Source organism: Rhinolophus sinicus, linkage group LG04 (assembly GCF_036562045.2).
Source record: "Rhinolophus sinicus isolate RSC01 linkage group LG04, ASM3656204v1, whole genome shotgun sequence".
In the NCBI taxonomy this organism is placed as follows: domain Eukaryota; kingdom Metazoa; phylum Chordata; class Mammalia; order Chiroptera; family Rhinolophidae; genus Rhinolophus; species Rhinolophus sinicus.
The window spans coordinates 129,777,981-129,797,793 of NC_133754.1; the positions used below are offsets into that span (position 1 = coordinate 129,777,981).

Here is a 19,813-nt window from a genome sequence, read left to right on the forward strand (position 1 = left end):
AGCAATAAATAATGTCCATATATGGTGAAACTTTTTTAATGACATTTTCCAAAAGACTGGGGTTTGTATTATAAATGGCTAAATGTTGAATTAATGTGAGTAACACAGCTTTAATGGGCCTTTCTCCAGGACTTAAAAACATGAACAATACAGCCTGAAAATGTCAAATATAACTATGTTATAATGAGGTTTACTGCTCTAAAATTACTGCCCGCCATGTTTTAAATAAGGGATCACTAGAAGGTGCTTTTTAATGCCTCTAGCCCCTGTTTCACAGATGGCCTAGCAAAAACTCATGTTTGTTATTTATGTAATACTAGAAATAATTTTAAATAAAAATGTATGCTGAAGATAGGCACAGAATCTATTAAGTTCTTTCAGAGTCAGTGAATTCTTAGAAATAGCATTCTAGAAAAACTGAAATAAATATTGAATCCCCTTCCAAAAAAAAGCAGTTTCTGTTTTTGCAGCCTCAGAATATCATAAAGTAAAAAGAGTATGTTTATTGTTTCCTCCAAGACTCACTTTCAAGACCATTTTCTACCCTGAGGTCTCTTTCTATGGCCCCACCCCCACCCCATCCTCCACAAATTCTTACTCCCCTTCTCCATAGGACCTAACATTGGCTCTGCCTCAAATCTATAAGATCTTCTCAGCTGGCTGGTACTAATAATGCTTCTAAGAAGACAGCTGATTTACAATTGTTCTTTAGTTAAAAACAGTTTACAGAATAAACCCATTCAAGGTTATTTGTATTTTATTAGGAGAATGAAAATGCAATGACATAATCCTTTAAGGAAAGAGATTATGTCAGTTAAGACTTAGTGGTTACAAATGACTGAAACATAAGATGTATTGATTTAAAGAAAGGCAAGAGTCCAAGGGGGCTTTAGAAACACTTGGAACTAGGTTATTAAAGATGACCAGGACACACTCTGTCTCATTTCACATTTCTTTCCAATTGTTGCCTTTGGTCTCTCAAACTAACTTCTTTTTTTGTTTGTTTGTTTTTTGTTTTTTGAATGTTTTTTAGTTTATTTGAGCCAAAACTGACAATCGCTGGAAGCGAGATCTAAAATGCTCTGGAGAATAACAGTTTTGTAATTTCTTTTATGCATTTGAAGTTAAGGAAGATTACATGAAGGTGGGAGAAAGCAAGGCAGGGATTGGATTACAAGATTATGTGTTTTGTTGTTGTTGTTTTTTGGGGTTTTTTGGTTAATTTCTTTGATAGATTTGAACAGATATGTATGAATATCATCCTGACCATCAAATTAAACGAGTTACACCTTTATATGACAAAAACTTTAAAAAAGAGACTGTCTTATAAATGTCCTACTAATCTGTGAAGTCATTTTTAGTTTTGCTCAAGCTTTATTGATTGGGAAATATGTTCAAAATGTTCTTTTCTGTGTCAGACAAGGAAGAAATTTCACATCTGCTCTCACAATTTGTTGGAATAGTGACTCTATTTGGCATCCTCTTTTTAAAAATCCAGTGAGTTTTGCAGTTAGGATATGGGAGAGGCAGAGGGGGTGGTGAGAGTCATCCTGGGGCTGACTCTTAAGAGACCTCCAACCTGAGGAACTGGGAAGTTTAAGTTCCTTTACTTTATTTTTTTAAATTAGTTTGAGGTGTACAAAACAATGTAATAGACATTTATCATTTATATCCCTCACAAAGTGATAACCCCCTCCCCCCATCTACTACCCCTCTGACATCGCATACAGCTGTTACATTTCCGCTGTCTCTATTCCTAATGCTGTACTCCACTTCTTGTAAATTATATATATATATATATATATATATATATATATATATATATAAAATTATAGTTGACATTCATTATTATTCAGCTTCAGCTTCAGGTGTACAGTGCAGTGATAGTGATCAGGCATCTACACCGTCCCTGAAGTGGTCTCCCTAATAAGACAAGTGTCCATCGGATACCATACAAAATCTTTACAACATTATTGATTATGTTCTCCAAACTGACTTTCATATCCCTGTGGCAATCTTGTGGTTACCAACTGTGCTTTCTAATCCCCTCTCAAACTAACTTCTATGTGGCAGAAAACATGGCAGCCAGCAGCAATTCTTGCTCTTTATACCTTACAGTGTTGCTGCCTGCAAAAAAGCACGTTAGTTACTGTTCAAAAAATCCTGAGAGAGGATCCGATTGGCTTGGTTTTCATCAGGTGTCCATCACTGGACCAATCACCTATGTCCAAAGAGATAGAGTCATATAGCACTGAGAGAGCCCTCCCTTGTCTTGAGGCGAGTCCCATAGTGACGGAATCGCCAGGGCTGGGAAAACTCCTGGGAAGTTTTATCCATTGCATTATTGGAGTATACCATTCGATGGCTGTCTACTTCCACAAACCCATGAGTTCAGTTTCCAAACTATTAACATCTTTACTGCCTTGTGAAAAATAGAAAGCAGTCAGCGGAAAGGGATATCAGAATATGATAGTCTAGACTCAGAGCTTAGGGACACAGAGCAATGGCTTGAACAATGGGAGCACTTCCTGTTCTCTGTCCTCTGCCAGAGGGGGTCCTTCTGGCCCTGGATGACTGTTCTCCCAGCTTGGCCAAGAAAGAGTGCAAAATAATCTGACTCTGCTAACAAAACCCACTGCAACTGGGGCAATGTATCTAAACTCAGAGAGGAAAAAAAAAGGTTAGTGCAAGAATTAAAAGAATAATGTACAAACAAATAAACCAAAAGCACTTAGTATAGAGGCACATAATACAAATGCAACACTGGCATCTAGTAGGGATGCAACAAATAATCTTTATTCTTATTATTCTAAGGCTGCATCATGCCCTTATCCTCCATCCACCCTCCATTGGTAGAAAAGCTAGAGTGAGAGTTCCATTAGGAAAAGGGCTTCTTGCCATGGGTTTCAGAAGTTAACAAAAAAAAAAGTGATAGAGTAGACTCTAAACCAGGGGTAGCACAAGTCAGAATTCACTGAGTGACCAGATTCTTATCCAAGTTTGCCATCCTGATTCACTCCCTCTTCACATGGTCACCATGACCAAGGTTCATAAAAATCAAAGGTTGTTTTCATTTACAGAGTTTGTTGACATTGGATTTCCTATCTGTCTTCTTGCTCATGTTAAAATATATTGGGTTTTGTTCTAGACCAACTCTATAATAAGTTGGTATTCAGAAATGTTAAAACCTGACTTATCAGAGGAAATTAATTCTATTTTTAATTACGTTAACTTGGAGACAGCATCTGCTTTTATCTTTTTTAAAAAGCATTTTACAAATATCTCAACAGACCCCATTCTAGTTTCCATGCTCATATTGTCTACATTTTATACCAAAGCCAATACTTGCTGATGAAAAATCATCTTTCCAACGTGTCAGCTGTAAAGCAATTCAGGGCAAAGGTAAGCCATTCCCAAACTAGATTTCCTGACAACTTTTTAAAATTAATGATGAAACATTAGAGTACTAACAGAATTTTTGTTTTGATCACATGACTTTTGACAGCTGTAGTTTTCACCACTCAATGACACTGTTAGTCCCTAGATTTGTTCACTCTAATTGTGAACTCATTTGCTCATTGAAAGGTCAGGTAGCTTTCTTTTTCTTCTTTTTTGGAAGTCAACTAAAAGAGGAAGAGGAAGTCTTAATTCTCTGTACAACCTATTAATTTATGTCCCTCATGTTTGTATCACTACAATGATGTATTAGAATTTGCTCAAGCAAAAAATCTTCACCTATGTAATTGTAATTGAGTAACTAAATTAAAAATTCTGAACTACATATGTTTGCTGTATTACCATAAGCTTCTGGCTTTAACTGAATGCCTCTTTCTTGCTCTCTATAATAGAGTAGGGCAGAACTATCTTCTTCATCTCCACCGTTAACCTGTTGAATGGAAGGGAGTTTATATTCCAGTATTTGCTGTGTCCTTATTTCAATGAGTTTCCATAAATAAAAGAAAGTAACATTTATTTTTCAGATCAAGTCATAAATTGAACAGCCTAAAGTAAATTAGTAATAAAATGAGTACTTTTATTTTTAAAAAATCAACATCTATCTATTCCCTAATTATAAAGAATGTAGTTTAAGGTTTTCTATGTGTGCACATAGAAAATGACTTATTAGAACCAAATCTGAATGGGTGGAATTCATTTTCAGGGAGCAGTGCTGGGCAGAAAGAATGGGTGGAATTTTCCACCAAAGCTGAAGCACAGAAATAGGTTTTCTAAACAGACCTGGATTCAAATTCCACCTTTGCCACTTCTGACCTCTTTGTGCTTTGGTTAATTAGCAACACAGGGAAAATAGGAGGTTTAGATAAGGTGGTGAATATCTAGTATGAATCCCTATGACGATAACAATGTTTCCCTTCCCTCCTGTCCTTTCCCAGAAATACCATCTTTGTTATTTGTGTGCACTTCTCAGCATTCAAAAGTCAACATCCCCACCCCACCCCCCAAATACCTTAGACTCAGCCTCTGGTCAGCAGCAGCTTTAACACACTCGTGTCTTCACCTAAGCTCTGCCATTTGATTTCAGATCATGTTTCCTCCAGAAAGGTGAATGTGTGTTTTCCAGCTTGTTTGATAATGAGCAAAGAGCTAGGCAGAGAGGCCATGGTCAAGCAGATGCCAAGATAGACATAAATTGCCACTAGGTGGCGCTGCTTGTTGTTGTTCATCAAAGACAAGGGACTTTTTAAAAATTTCCCTCAGTTTTTTTTTTCTCCACGGGTTCCTGGCCTGGGGTGTTTGCAACTGGGATCCTAGTCATAGCAGACCTCTTCTGTTCTCTGAAGGGAGGTGCTATTTTCACCTATTACCATCAAGATCTGAGGACCAAAGAGACTCTACCTACAAGCTGGGGAATTACCTCAACAGTGTTGTCTTTGTCCAGCAGTGATTTTAAAAATATATATTGTATTTGGATGTCAATGTTCAAAGGCAACAAGACAGAAAATTCCATTTCAAAAGAAATTGCGATTAATGAAGGCACATAAATCCTGTAGATTTATGTAGAGGCTAGAGCAGTTTCAGAAATCACATCATACAAATCAAAGAAGTGGGTTTTTCTACATCCTCTTTCACATTCTCTTGCTCTTATTTGCACACCATCTCATCCTTTCTCTTCCTTCCTTATCTCTCACAGTTTTTTGAATACATTTATCCCAAACTCTAAAACAGGAGGAAACTTTATCAGAAATCCGAAATATAGCTGGTTTCAAGCTCCAGCCATGGCCATTTCTCCTCATTCTTCCCCCAAGAGATCCGAAGACAGGGCTGAGGCTGTAACTGTTAACTTACACACCTCATACACTGCTTATAAAACCTGAAATAATTCTGGAAGTCCATGTAGCTCGGTCGAATTAAAAAATAATAATAATGTAGATGTTTGCTAAAGGTTTTCTAGAAGAGGAGGTATAGGAATTCTAGAGAGTACCTCACATAGAAAGACCCCAAAATCTGATTCAGTATATCTCTGTCCCCTTCAAATTTCCTGCTTATATTAGCTTCTAATTGTGCCCCCTACTCTCTCCCAGTTTTTCTAAACATCCACTCTTCTGTTACCCTTCTCTACTCCTGTATCCTGTTCATACTCCCTGTCACATCTATGAACTTGTGCTCCCTGCTCCCGGTCATGCTGGGAGTTCCTTCTGCCCCCTGACAGTGGTCTCCTCGGGCCAGTCTGACTTCATCTGCTTCCAAGGATGAGTCCATTACCCAGCGTAACAATGTAGAGTCTGGTACCATGTTGTCTAGTGCAGTGTCTAGGAGTGTAGTCTAGTGGTTAACCACGTGAGCTCTGGAGCCAGATTCCTGTGTTTAAATTCCAGCTCCACCAATTACTTGCTAGGTGACCTTGGGTAAGTTACTAAGCCCCTCTGTGCCTCAGTTTCTCCATATATAAAATGTGGGTGATAATAGTATCTCCCTGAAAGGGTTGTCGTGAGTACTGAATGAGCTAGTGTAGGTGAAGCACTCTGGTTCAGAGAAAGCACTATGTAAGTATTCACTATGACTATTAGTACTATTGTAATTCCTATAATATTACTATTATCATATGCCAGGTATAATGGCAGGTAAAGAGAATAAAAGAGTATACAAAATAGGCAATATCTTTGTCTTCATGGAGCTGTCAGGCTAATGGAAGAAACAGAGAAGTCACCTGGCACTTGCAATTCAACATAAGACTATGAAAAAGAAAGTCACTGGTATGATAAGAGTATATATACACATATTTAACCCCTAGTTGGGGGTCTAGTGAAAACTTCCCTTTGGCACTGAGACCCAAAAGGAATTAAGGAGTAGTTGTTACAGAGCTAAACCTCATCTCTTCGGGCTTTTGTGGGAAGGGCATAAGCAGAAGGGAGGGAGCCTTGTTCCCATTACTCCTGGGTCTCTGCATGGCTCCTGTGCAGCGAGACCTGAAGGGAACCCAGCACCATTTTGAAACTGGAGGGTTTTGCATCTTTAGGAGCTATAAGAGGCTCCCAATACAAGGCATGTACGAGGTATCATCAAAACTACAGTAAATGTTTAAATTAAAAAAGAAACTATTGCAGTAAAAGACACATTGTCATTAATCTCCCTCAAAAAACTTCCCCTTGCTTTGAACATACTGATGCTATCATTCCTGCCACTTTCTGAAGCAGTTCTGGAAATCCTCTTTCATGAGTATCTTACAAATTTTTATTTTTTAATTGGGGAGTATTGGTGAACAGTGTTTTCCTCCAGGGCCCATCAGCTTCAAGTCATTGTCCTAATCTAATTGTGGAGGGCGCAGCTCAGCTCCAAGTCCAGTCGCTGTTTTCAATCTTTAGTTGTAGGGGGCGCAGCCCACCATCCCATGTGGGAATTGAACCTGTAATTTTGTTGTTAAGAGCTTGTGCTCTAAGCAACTGAGCCATCTGGCTGCCCCCATGAGTATCTTTAGTTGTGCTGTCATGGCTGCCTAAATTGATGTCCTGAATCGATTCAAAACGTTTACCTTTCATGGTCATTTTGACTTTGGGGAAGAGCCAGAAGTTGCACAGTGCCAGATCTGGTGAATAAGGTACATGAGGACACACTGTAATGTTTTTATTTAACAGAAATTACCATATACCAGAAGCGATGTGTGACATGGAATATTGTCACGATGGAGGATGAAGCTGTTTGCCCATTTCATGCTAATGTATTGTTTGTGATCCATGATTTACGGCACACTTTAAAACATACATTCTCTCAACCGTAGCTCACACCCAACTGATTTCACAGAACAAGTTGAAACTTGTCACACACTGTTACTGATGTTCAGTGTGCCACTTCCAGTATTGAAGATCCCTGCCTTTCCATTGGATGGCTGTTGGCAGCAGCATTCACAGTATTTTGTGATCATAATAGAATGACTCCATGCACACATCACTTCTGCTATGGCAGTTTCTGTCAAATAAAAATGGTGTGTCCTCATGCACCTTATTCACTGGATCTGGCACTGTGCGACTCTGACTCTTCCCCAAAGTCAAAATGACCATGAAAGGTAAATGTTTTGAATAGATTCAGGATTTTGAGACAGCCACAACAGCACAACTAGAGACACTCACAAAAGAGGACTTCCAGAACTCCTTCAGAAAGTGGCAGGAATGATGGGATAAGTGTGTTCAAAGTGAGAGGGGGCATTTTAAGGAGAGTAATTCCAATGTGTCTTTTACTGTAATAAAATGTTTTTTATTTAAACATTCATCATATTGTTTGATCACACCTAGTAGCAAAGTAGTCAGAGCAAAAGGATAAAAATTAACTTATTTCTGATTATCCTTCTGGGAACTCCCTGAAATGTCCAGGTATCTCTTCAGCTACAGGGATAGTGAAGGGGAAGGCAAACATTCTCTGACATCTGGTAGGCTTGCTGAACAAGCTGGGACAGAAAATATTAAGACTGATATGCATTGGGAAGGTTTTTCTTTTTTTTTTTCTTGTTTTTAAGGCATTATAAAATATCCAGTTTAATTAGTTAGTTAATATATACTCAATGCCTATACTGTAAAACATAGAGATGCAATAATGAATACAAAGAAAGCTCTCTATGAGCTTGTAATCTAAAGGAGAAAATAAACATACATAGGTTCAGTTATAATCCAACAAAATGTGTTATTATAAAGCCTCATGGGAACACAGAGGATGGTATAGAAATTATTAATATAAAGACATGCCAACCTAGATCTTGTCTACAGAGATTACAGTGGTAGAAGGGAGTAGGGGTGCAGGACAGAAAAGTCATTTAGAGATTAGCAAGATTATCAAACTCTCTTTTTTTCTTTAAGCCAAAAATTGTCATATAAATTTAAGACTCTTCCTGAGTCACAGTTCAGGAGGATTTTGGAACACTCACAGACAGTACCACTTCATTCTCTGAGCCAGTGTCACCTTCATTTCCAAAACATTCTCAGGGAAGAAAGGCAAAGGGGGGAAAAAAGTAAGCAGTTGAAAACAAATGAAGGAGATAAAGAAATGAAAAGGACATTGTAACTGTAAAGAAAGATGGCTGCCACCACATTCTCTAAGGAAGCCTAATTTTTCATTCTTCAATCAAAAAGAATACCCAGATGAGAGCCCCCTGTAGAGAATCAACTGAGATGCAGAGGCAGAACACCTTTCTCTGGCCTTTTCTTTTTTCTTTTTTTCTCTTTTCTTCTCTTTCTTGTCTTGTCTTGTCTTGTCTTTTCTTTCTTTTCTTTTCTTTCTTTCTTTCTTTCTTTCTTTCTTTCTTTCTTTCTTTCTTTCTTTCTTTCTTCTCTCTCTTTCTCTTATTTCATCTAATGCTTATTGAATATTGAATATCTATTATTTTAAGACATTGTTCTGTGTGTTGGTGGGGATGGGAAATGAATGAAACTAAGCCTCTGCAATGAAGTAGTGCATGGTCCAGTAAGACAGACAGCAAGTAAACCAATATTATTGTACCACACAATAAGCTTTTGATGCACTGTGACAAATTCTGCAGTTCGAAATACTACAAATGCCTGGAGATTAGGTAGCCCCAGATAAGCTTTTGTGAATAAACAGACACACACACACACACACAAAAGGATGTAGCAATGTCTGAAATTTCAATCACACTAAAATTCACATGTGCAGAAAAAAATGTAGTCTCTTTAAATTGTTTATTTTCAATCTGGGCTTTCTTATGAGCCCCACCCTATGGATAGACAGGCAGGAAATAACTAAATATCCAATTCAGTGTCCAGTCCCCAAATGTAAATATTCCGTAAAAGTAAAGGTCAATCTTTCTGAATAGTGCTTCAGTCTTAATGATTTCTGCCCTCTTTCTGCAAATTATCTATGAGATAGCTTCAGTTGCATGGTTAGGGCAGGCAGCACGGGTCACGTGAGCTTTTTGGGGCAGAGTGAGGGGTCGGTCATAGACTACACAGTGTCCCTGTTTTACCCTCTATTTCTTTCTTCTCTTTTTTTTTTTTTACAACTTTTTTTTTTTTTTAATTGTACAGCTTTCTTAACTTTCTTTCTTTCTTTCTTTCTTTTTTTTTTTTTAAAAGATTTTATTGGGGAAGGGGAACAGGACTTTATTTGGGAACAGTGTGTATTTCCAGGACTTCTTTTTTCCAAGTCAAGTTGTTATCCTTTCAATCTTAGTTGTGGAGAGTGCTGTTCATCTTCAAGTTGTTGTTCTTTCAGTCTTAGTTGTGGAGGGCGCAGCTCAGCTCCAGGTCCAGTTGCTGTTGCTAGTTGCAGGGAGCACAGCCCACCATCCCTTGCGGGAGTCGAACCGGCAACCTTGTGGTTGAGAGGATGCACTCCAACCAACTGAGCCATCTGGGAGCTCAGCGGCAGCTCAGCTCAAGGTGCCGTGTTCAATCTTATTTGCAGGGGGCACTGCCCACCATCCCTTGCGGGACTCGAAAAATCCAACTGGCAACCTTGTGGTTGAGAGCCCACGCTCCAACCAACAACTGAGCCATCCGGGAGGCAGCCCAGCTCAAGGTGCCCTGCTCAATCTTAGTTGCAGGGGGCAGAGCCCACCATCCCTTGCAGGACTCGAGGAATTGAACTGGCAACCTTGTGGTTGAGAGCCCACTGGCCCATGTGGGAATCGAACTGGCAGCCTCCGGAGTTAGGAGCACGGAGCTCTAACCACCTGAGCCACCGGGCCGGCCCCCTTACAACTTTTTTTAAAAACTTTTATTTATTTTAAGTGTGTTTTTCCAGGACCCATCAGTCCCATGTGGGGATCGAATCAGCAACTTTGTTGTTAAGAGCACTGCGCTCTAACAAATTGAATTAACCAGGCCACCCCTTGCCCTCTATTTCTGCTGGTACAAATACTAATGGTGGTGGTGGCAACCCTTGTACTCTGGCTTCTCTCACCTTAGTCAGGGTTAGGGGCCCTTCCTGTCTCTGACTCGGCCTCATCCTGGCTCTCTTGGATGCTAAGGACCCCCAACAGCTCTGCCACATGACCTATCTAGCCCCATGGAAGACTCGCTGACTCTCAATTCATCTGTCTTTTGAATTCTATGGGAACCTGTGGGTGTCATCCATGCCATCAGAAACCTAGGGCAGAACAGTAAAATTAATTCCAAATACTCTGCCTGTCCACACCACAGGCTGAACCCCAGGTCTCCTAAGCAGGAACGCGGTGTTTTGAGCACTCCTTATTTACTTTATTCTCCTCCCTGTTCTCTAACCAAAGGCTCATGGAGGGAAAATTGGAACAGATCTGATTAATTCAACCTCCACTCTCTCTCTTCCTAAGTGTCCCCCTCATGCTACTGGCCCTAGAAACAGTGGGCTTCCCTTCTCCACCACTTCCTCTTCCTACCTACATGTCCCTTATGTAAAATTCTACCAAATTCACCAAATTTAATCCCCAGTTATGAGTTCTGTCAACTTGAAGTTAAAGGAATTTTTAAAAATCCTTTCCCTCTCCATAACGCCTGTCTCTCATGCGTATGGTCTTGCTTAAGATGTCAAGAATCCACTCTCAGAGCTCTGCCTCTGAGTCAGTAAACCCCCTGGCTCGGGTCTCTGAGAGATGCCATGAAACAATGATTTAAGAAGGAAATTAAATTTATGTCTTTAATATCTACAAAGAGCATGTCAGTTTTAAGATAATAGAATTGTGTTTCTTTGTCTTCTAATTGGGTAGTTCAAGGAATGTTGTTTTGCACGTCGCCTCTGGGTAAATTGTGGCAAGTGTTTCAAGCTCAAATAAGTTTAGGGAATGCTGAGTTAAACAAACTTAAATAGTTTATTAAATGTGAAACCATCAGAGCCTGTAATATGTTAATATGTTCTATGAATTCTGATATGTTGTTTCCCAAATGTATTTGACTATGGCACGCTTTTTCCACATCTTCTGGAAACAGTGTTCTACAAAATACAGGAATAGAAGGCACTGAGAATCCTTTGTCCCTGGAATCAGTAGCTACCTCCATCCCATCTCCATTAAGTGAGCAAAGCCAAGTGTTAAGGCAAAAGTGTTTCTATGTCTGACTTGTTTTCTAACTGTGCCCTTTCTTGACTCCCTCAGGCCTGTGCTTATTTTTAACTAAAACAGCTGTGACATCAGTGTCATGAGCATAAAGTACCTGGGAGTTAGTCAGTTGGAGACACTAGAACTTAAAAGTGTTTATCCCAAAGCAAACAAGCAAGCATAAACCCCCCTATACCAAAATGGCAGATAAAAGGACCCAGTTCCCTGGCTTCTCTGGGAATTCTCCAGTAGACAAGCATGCCTGCCCTAGCTGTCCTTGTGAAGGATGGGAAATGGATGATGGCTCATAGTTAAGGAATGCAAAATAAAGATCTTATGACTTGCAATATAAAAATACATATGGTATAAGATTACTGCAGAGTTCTCCACAATCAGAAGGAATGCAAATACTCCCTGCATGGCCTAAACAATGAAAACAGAATCTGAGTAGATAGAAAATCGGGATCATCAGGAAAGTTCTGGCAAAACCGCTCTGCAGAGAACATAATGATCTTAAAATAGGTTCCCTAAAAGGGGCATTACCAAGGAAAAATAATCGAATCTCAAGGGATAGAGATGAGTTTCTAGGGAGGACAATGATGGATGAGAGGAAATGTCAGGAGAATACGGTAGACGGCCAGGATAATGGGCCCAGTGACCCTTTTACCTTCCTCAAACTTTTCTTCTGTCCTTGTATAAACAGAGAAGAGGCCCGACTCAAAACACAAAGTAAAAAAAGGGGGGAGGGCATTGATATTTCATGTGCAGCCACATGTGGGCTAACACTGTAACTCATAAAGAAAAAAATCAGTCCCATTGTACACATGTCAGTGTAAGAGGGATTGATTTACATGAGCAGCATGAGAAAACATCCTGAGGACGCAGGAAAAGAGCAGGGAGTTCCAGGGTTCCAGAAGAATCAGCTATGACTGCCTACTCTGTGCTTTCATGTATAGGAGCAATAAAGCATCCTTAAGACTGAGTGGAACACTTCTTGTCCCTAACCCTGCTGCCATTCCTGCTCCCTCAGACATCCTCATAACAAAACATGGTGTATGTGTTATTTTCTAAGTCAATCAGTCAAAGCTAGTTATATTGGTAGTACCCTTTGAATTAAATTGTAATATTGCCATTGGCCTATGGGCATACTTGTTCCTCAGAAAGGAGTCAGTAGAGATAGGAATGGTAATTTGAGTTGTCAGGAACCCATATGGCTCTTAAATAAATAACATAAAAGCTGCTCATACTAAGACTACTGTTGCGAAGGATCCAGAACAGTGGAGATAACTCATCTTCCTCCAGACCAGGTTGGGAGACTCTGTGAACATCATTGTTTTGTGTTCAACATCCTCCCTACCTATCTTCCTACTTGCTACTTCCCCCACAACCCAGGGTTATAGCTGGTTGGGCTAGGAAGCAGTACTCTACACCCCCTCAGGCACAGAGGTGGCCACTGGACTCAGGTTCGGCCAATTTAGACCATAACCTTCTTGCCAAAATGACTAGTCCAAGAAGTGGACACATGCCTATGCTGCGTCAATCAGAATCCTTCCTTGGAATGTTTTAAAATGAAAGGACAGGAATATTGTCTCTGGGCCTGCCTTTCCAAGGATTGGTTTTATGAACCTCTTGGCCTATGAGCCTTATTGCCTTCTTCAATTTAAAGTAGTTCAAGCTGGATGTTTATCATGTATAACTGAAAGATCTCCAAGTAATACAGGGACCTTGGTAGAATGAGAAAGAGACTTGTTTTCTTTTTCTTACTCCATAAGAATATTTATAGAAGGCACACTAAGTACCAGACCAGAAATATGATGGTGAGCAAACATAAGCCCTGTCAGCATTTGCATTCAGTGAGATTATGTCCTATGGGAAAGAGCAAGCATCCAATGATTGCTAGAAATTAATGAATTTCAGGCGTTCTGTGTTCTGTAAGGAAAAGTAGCCGTAATCAGAAGCCTCACATCTGGGGAAGACACAACAAAGTTTCTACAAGGAAGTGATGGTTAGGCTAACCTGAAGATGGTCAGGAGTTAGTCTCATTTTCAAGGGCCAAGATCTCCTTTTCCATTTTAACCATCTGTAGCATAATGGTTACCTAAGTTTAAAAATGTCTGTTTGGTTTTTCCAACTAGCTGAGCTAACAGCAGCCTTTTTATCTGATAATATTAGTGGGAATATGAGTTTTTCTATACTTTGCATTCTTTGTGTAACATTGAGTACCAAATGCAAGGGAGAAACTTTTTGTCTGAGTAAAGTGAAGTGCTAGGTAGAAGAGTGGGACACGTAGCCTTCAATTAAAAAAAATAGCAATTCTGATTCTTCTGTGATGATTTATCTTTGTAGTCTTCAATATCAATAAAAATTCTGATATATTTATAGATTTTTACTCAATCAAATATCATGAAAGTATAGAAAAACTGGTGTTGTTTGGTACAAGAAACATGTACTTTTGTTGAAAGTGAACTCTACGAGTAGCGGTGTATCTAAATAAATAAGAGCTGCTATGCAAATTAGCACCTGGCCAATCCTAGTGTAGCATTCTTTACTTTGTTGAAATTTTCCAGTTGTGATAAATCCATCGTCCATTGGATCATAGCAGGTAATTTACATTTGTCAACTCTCATTTATATGCAGATATGATAACTCATATTAAAAGCCAGCCTTCTTATCTTCCTCAGTGGAAGAGCTAATCTGATTTACCATTTTATACTATATGCTATGCATTGAGGAAGAGCATTTAGTATCTTAAATTCCAGGTAGTTTTTCAATGACTTGTTATATTCATATGTTTGCATTTTATCTCCTAAAAGAATGTCTACACTCTCTGAAATCAGGAACTAGGGCTTCAATACCTCTTCAGCCTTCTCCATCATGCCCAAAGCATCTCATCTAATAACTAATATTGATAATTTAACAACTATTTATGAGCTCTTAACATGTACCAGATACTAGTCTAGGTCTGAGAACTTGGAAAGTAAATGTTCTTTCAATTAATGTGATTGCTTTTAGCTCATTTAACATTTGATAAGAACTGTCATCTAGGGGGAAAAAAGGAAAGAAGGCAGGAAGGAAGGCAAGAAGGAAAGCAGGAAGGAAGGAAGGAAGGAAGGGAGGGAGGGAGGGAGGGAGGGAGGGAGGGAGGGAGACAGGTAGGTAAGTACGGGCCTACTTCTCTATATTAATTAGTGCTACAATTATTTTTCATATGGTTCTAAATGCCTTTTTTGCATAAGACCCAGAGTTTTGAAATTACGTGATAGTGTTCTGCAACAAAACAGTTGAAGGCAGGATGTGAAAAAGAAATCAGTGCAGTTTGCTTATAATTTAACGTGAAAAAGAAATGACTTAGTCTCACTGGTACTGCTGTTGAACTGTCATCCTAAAAGCTTATATAATTAGTGGAAGCATGTTAATTGAATTATGGCAATTAAGTCAGCCTTGAGACAAGAGGGTCCCTTCTGAGTGATGCGGTGGTAATTCTGTAACCCATTCTCCCCTGTTAGAAAGTTTCACGACTGTGTCTCATCCTGCCCCTCCGTACTTTAGCTGCCATGGTGTAACCAAATCTTTATTTCTCAGGTGTTAATTACCTACTTTGTGGGTTTTCTGAGCCCTTGGATTTTTTCCTCCTTTCCACGGGGATACCAGCTTGTCTGCATTGATGTGTATGCCAAAGCCATGAAGAGGCCATAGGATTTACAACTGTTATTTTTATTACCAAATATCTTCACCAGTAAATGATAAGGTGTGTGGAGGAGGAAATGAAAATATTTAGGGGATTGGTGTGGAGAAAGTGATTATCTTTTCAGCCTTTTCTTTAATAGTGTCATTTTTGATTAAAGCATTGAGAAAATACTGAAGCAGGAGTTTGCATGAGTTTGGGGGTTGTTTGGGGACTATAATTGTCCATGTTAACCCCTCTTTATAGATCCTGTAGAATGAGCTAGCCATGTCCCTAACCTGATCTTAATAAACGAAGCAGCTTAGGGAAATTTCCTTCCTCTCGCCAGGACTACATTTACTCTATAAAATGAGATCACCACGATTCCTTTTAACTCCAAAATTCTTCAGTTTTTCATCTATTTACAAAGCCAGTGTCATGTTTTCTAGGATTTTGAATATGTCCTGAGGTGAAAAAGCTGCCTGGGCAGAATGTATGCCAGCCAAACAACGCGACAGAAAGTATAGCTTATGCCACTTAGGACTGTCAAAGGTGAGGGACAGAGTTGTCGAGAAAAACAGAAGCTAACAGAGAAGAAGGGTTAGGAGGACCATGCTGAAATGTCTGAAAATAGCAGTCTGGGGGAAGTTGTGAGCAGGACCAGCCACATAATGTTCAGGTCTTGGTGCAAAATGAAAACGTGTAGCCCCTCGTTCAAAAATTAAGAATTTCAAAATGGCAACGGCAGAGCTTTAAACCAAACACAGGGTCTTCTGCATGTCAGCCCTGCCTGTGGGCCTGGCTGGGAGGGATTAATCTTGTTTCCCAGGGGTTGCAATCACAGTCCCCTCCCCTCCCTGGGCCCCCGAAATCTGCAGGGCTCACTTCAAGTCTGCCTTTCATTCCGTGCTGCGTTTCTTTCTTTCTTGCCTTTTTTTTTTTTTAACAGTGCTGCTAGCTGTATAAATATTTTACAGTTCCCCTATGAAAAGTTTCCAAGGGGCCCATGTTAAGGAAAAAATCTTTGAAAGGATTTTTTCCATAGCAATTAAAACCTTTCAAAGCTCCAAGAACTCCCCAGTCTCACTTTAGTGCAACAAACCTCTATTTTTTTGCCCAGTTTGGAAGGCTCTGGGTCTGAAATTAAGCCAGCCTCTTTGTTTGGTGACTTTGTGGGTTGCCGATAGACATTTGGAATTTAAATTCATTAGATACATGGCAGAACTGTGGATGGAACCGGCAGAGGGTTTAGGAATGCTGTGATCAGAAACTCTAACCCCTATTTCCTGTATCTCATTTACAGGGGTAAAATGACTATAAATCAACCTAAAGTTCATTTTGGCTCTCCAGATGAAGTCAAATGTACACTCTGACTTATGCATATACCATTTTTAGTTAACGCACCAATAAAAATAATTGTGCAAGCCTAAATTTGGAAGTGTTCCCAGCGTTTATGACAAAACTTAATAAAGCCAAGCGCATTGAATGTAATATGGGAATTTTATTGAAATGAAATTAGTCCATCATGTAAGCTCCACATTTTCCTCAGATTTCTTGGACTTCATCTGAGAGCTCTCCTGGGGACCCTAATAAGGTCCTGCAAAAATTCAAGCACGGTATGTAGAGACACAGAGTTCAGACCACAGCTCTGCCGTGGGCAGCATGGCACACCCTGAGTTTAGATGCAGCAAACTACTGCACTTTTCCAAGCATGCACTTATTCCCTTCACCCCAGGGTCTAAGCAGCAGATACATAGTTGGGGTTTCACTCAGAACATGGGACTCCTGGAGAGATGAGGGTGGGGGTTCACTTGTAATTCTAGTAACCACTAGAAGTGTGTGCCAGAGATCTATTATGTAATTTCCCTGGGGAACTAGCATGGCTGCAGCCATTGTATATTCCATATAGTTTGGTTGCTTGACCATATTTAGGGACAGGAACCTGGGGGGCTATAGGATGCTTTTATAGCTGCTCAAAGGAGGAGACAATAGTGGTGCGTTAGAAATTTAGGGTTGGGGGTGGTGGTGTAGGGGTAAGGATAGCTGAATGAAGGAATTCAAGTTCTGATATGGATTATATTTCATTTATAGTGGTTTACGAACTTTAATATGTACATAAACACTTCCTGGAGTACTTGTTTAAACAGCAAATACCTAGGCCCCATCTCGAGAGAATTTCATTCATGACATCCATAGCTGGACCTAGGGATCTGCATTTTAAACAATACCCCAGATGGTTTTGACACAGGTGATCCCAGGATCTTAGTTTAGAAAAATAATGCTATCAGTTTGGTCATCAGTGAACAAGCTTTAATATATATAATTGCTGGAAACTGAATGTTTGTGTCCCCCCCAACCCAAACTCATATATTGAAACCTGTCCCCCATGGTGATAGTATTGGGAGGTGATTGGGTCATGAGGGTGGAGCCCTCATGAATAGGGTTAGTGCCCTTAGAAGGGAGATCAGAGAGCTCCATTGCCCCTTGCACCCTGTGAGGACACAGTGAAAAGGCGACTGTCTATGAACCAAGAATTAGACTCTAACCAGACACAGAATCTGCCAGCTCCTTGATCTTGGACTTCCCAGCTTCCAAAACTTTGAGAAATAAATTTCTGGTCTTTATAAGCTACCCAGTCTAGTTTATAGCAACCCAAACTGATTAAGACATTACTAAGTGTTTATTTCTGAAGTGTTACTATGTGCTGAGTGGAGGGAAAGGTCTTTCATTTCCTTTGGACCACCATCTAGATAACTGTCTAGTCTATTTTTTTAAAACTCAGGGGGCGGATATTTCATGTCTACTTTTTATAGCCTATTTTAGTGCCTAATCATCATTAGTGTTAAGATTTTTTCCCTTGGTCTATACAAATTCCTTGTTGCTGAAATCCAAGCCCGTTTAGCCCTGCTTCTTTGTCAGAAAGGATAGAAATTGATTGGATGATGTCTTGATAATAATCCCTTATGTATTTAAAGGAGGTTAGGGTTGTCTCTCTAAGAATCCACAGGCAGACAGGTTTGCTCATGATCAGGGCCAGTTTGCATCCTGAAGGTGCCCACCAGTAGGTCCTGAATTCGGATGGCTGAATTCGGCCTGGACCTCAAATACCTCAGGTACCTGCTCTGATTGTCTTCCCCGACGCCATCTTGGAAGGACTCTGGGGATTTCGGGAGCTGTTTGGAACTTTGACATCACCACTTCCACAGCTCTCATGGAGAGAGCAATTGTCTCTTAAACTGGTTCTTTCTATTTTCCCTCACCTTTCCTAAATTTCATCCCTCTAATTAACAGACAGCTATAGCTCGCCTGACCTCGGTGATTAGAACAGAAAATGAATTGGGAAATTTACATGGAAATTGGGCAATGCCTTTTCCTCTCTGTGGCAGTGATGGACAGCCTCTGCAGTAGCCCCTTTAAGTGTGGGCAGGGCCTGTGACTGCTTCTAATCAGACTATAGGAAAGGTGATGGGCTATCATTCACATGATTATGTTATGTTATATAAGACTCCGTCTGGCTAGCAAATATGCTCCAGAGACTCTCTTTGCTGACTCGACAATGTAAGTGGGCAAGCCCATGTGGGGAAACCCATGTGGCACCACGGGTGACCTCTAGGAGCTGAGGGCAATCTCTACCAACAGCCAGCAAGAAACAAGGGCCTCCAGTTCTACAACCGAATTTTGTCATCAACCTAAATAAGCTGGGAAGCAGATTCTTCCCCAATCAAGCCTCCCCATAAGAATGCAGCCTGGTTGACCATTTGATTGCAGCTTGTGAGTTCCTAAGCAGAGGACCCACGTGAGCTGTGTTCAGTCTCCTGACCCACATAAACTGTGAGCTAATACGTGTGCTGTTTTAAGCTACTTAAGTTGTGGTAATTTATTACTCCACAAGAGAAAATGAATAGAATTTGATGTGACTTACCTAGCAGTGTATAAGATGGAAATATAAAAGGTTTCTTAGAGAAGTCCTGCGGGGAAACACTTAGCCGGGTGCCAGCCTCAAAGGAGACCTCATGTTTATATACTTGTAAATATTTTGGATTTTGGTGGATTAGCACCATGCTTGGAATCTTCTATAATGTTTACATAAAAGCGATTTTCCCTTAAAAATTAGTAATAATTATAATAACAGCTATTATTTGTTTAGCGTGTACTATATACATAGCCACACTTTGAAGCAAGCTGTATACAGTCATTCATTTAATCCTCTTAACTATCCTATCAGATAGGCAATAATTATTTATAGACGAGGAAGCTGAGGCACCAAGAAGGAAGCCTGTCCGCTCAACTATTAAAGGAATTTCCAAAAATAAATAAATAAATAAAAGGAAGGGGGCAAAAGGCAAAAAAGGCTTTTAGCCTTTTGGTGTCCAATTACCTTTCTGTGTATCTTCACTTTTAGAAGTATGTCTAGCTATTATGAAAGCTGGACATGGCATGGATTTTACTGAACTTCTGAGAGGGCCTGTGTGAATTTATCATAGAGCTATTTTACCTAATTATGATAAAAGTCCCAAATAGACATAAGTGAACAACTTCAGTAATTCTATAAAGGTGGAAATGGTGAAGCTCAAATTCTTGGACCCAATAGGATTTTTGCAGGCCTCCTAACTTTTGGCAAGCCATTTGCAATATCTCTATTTTAGTGGCTTTTCCCGGCATATTCTCCATTTTAT

The 19,813-nt window shown here is 39.8% G+C and overlaps 1 protein-coding gene and 1 long non-coding RNA gene across 7 annotated transcripts in view; one reads left to right on the plus strand and one right to left on the minus strand.

Annotated features, from left to right (window-relative positions):
- The window catches only part of LOC141571331 (uncharacterized), a 29,266-nt gene extending 24,699 nt beyond the window's left edge, over positions 1–4,567 (minus strand). Inside the window, exon 1 of the long non-coding RNA XR_012496094.1 lies at positions 4,466–4,567. This is a non-coding gene — a long non-coding RNA (uncharacterized LOC141571331). The remainder of the gene's footprint in view (positions 1–4,465) is intronic.
- The window catches only part of NFIB (nuclear factor I B), a 416,044-nt gene that overhangs the window by 92,174 nt on the left and 304,057 nt on the right, over positions 1–19,813 (plus strand). The gene's annotated exons all lie outside the window — the stretch shown is intronic.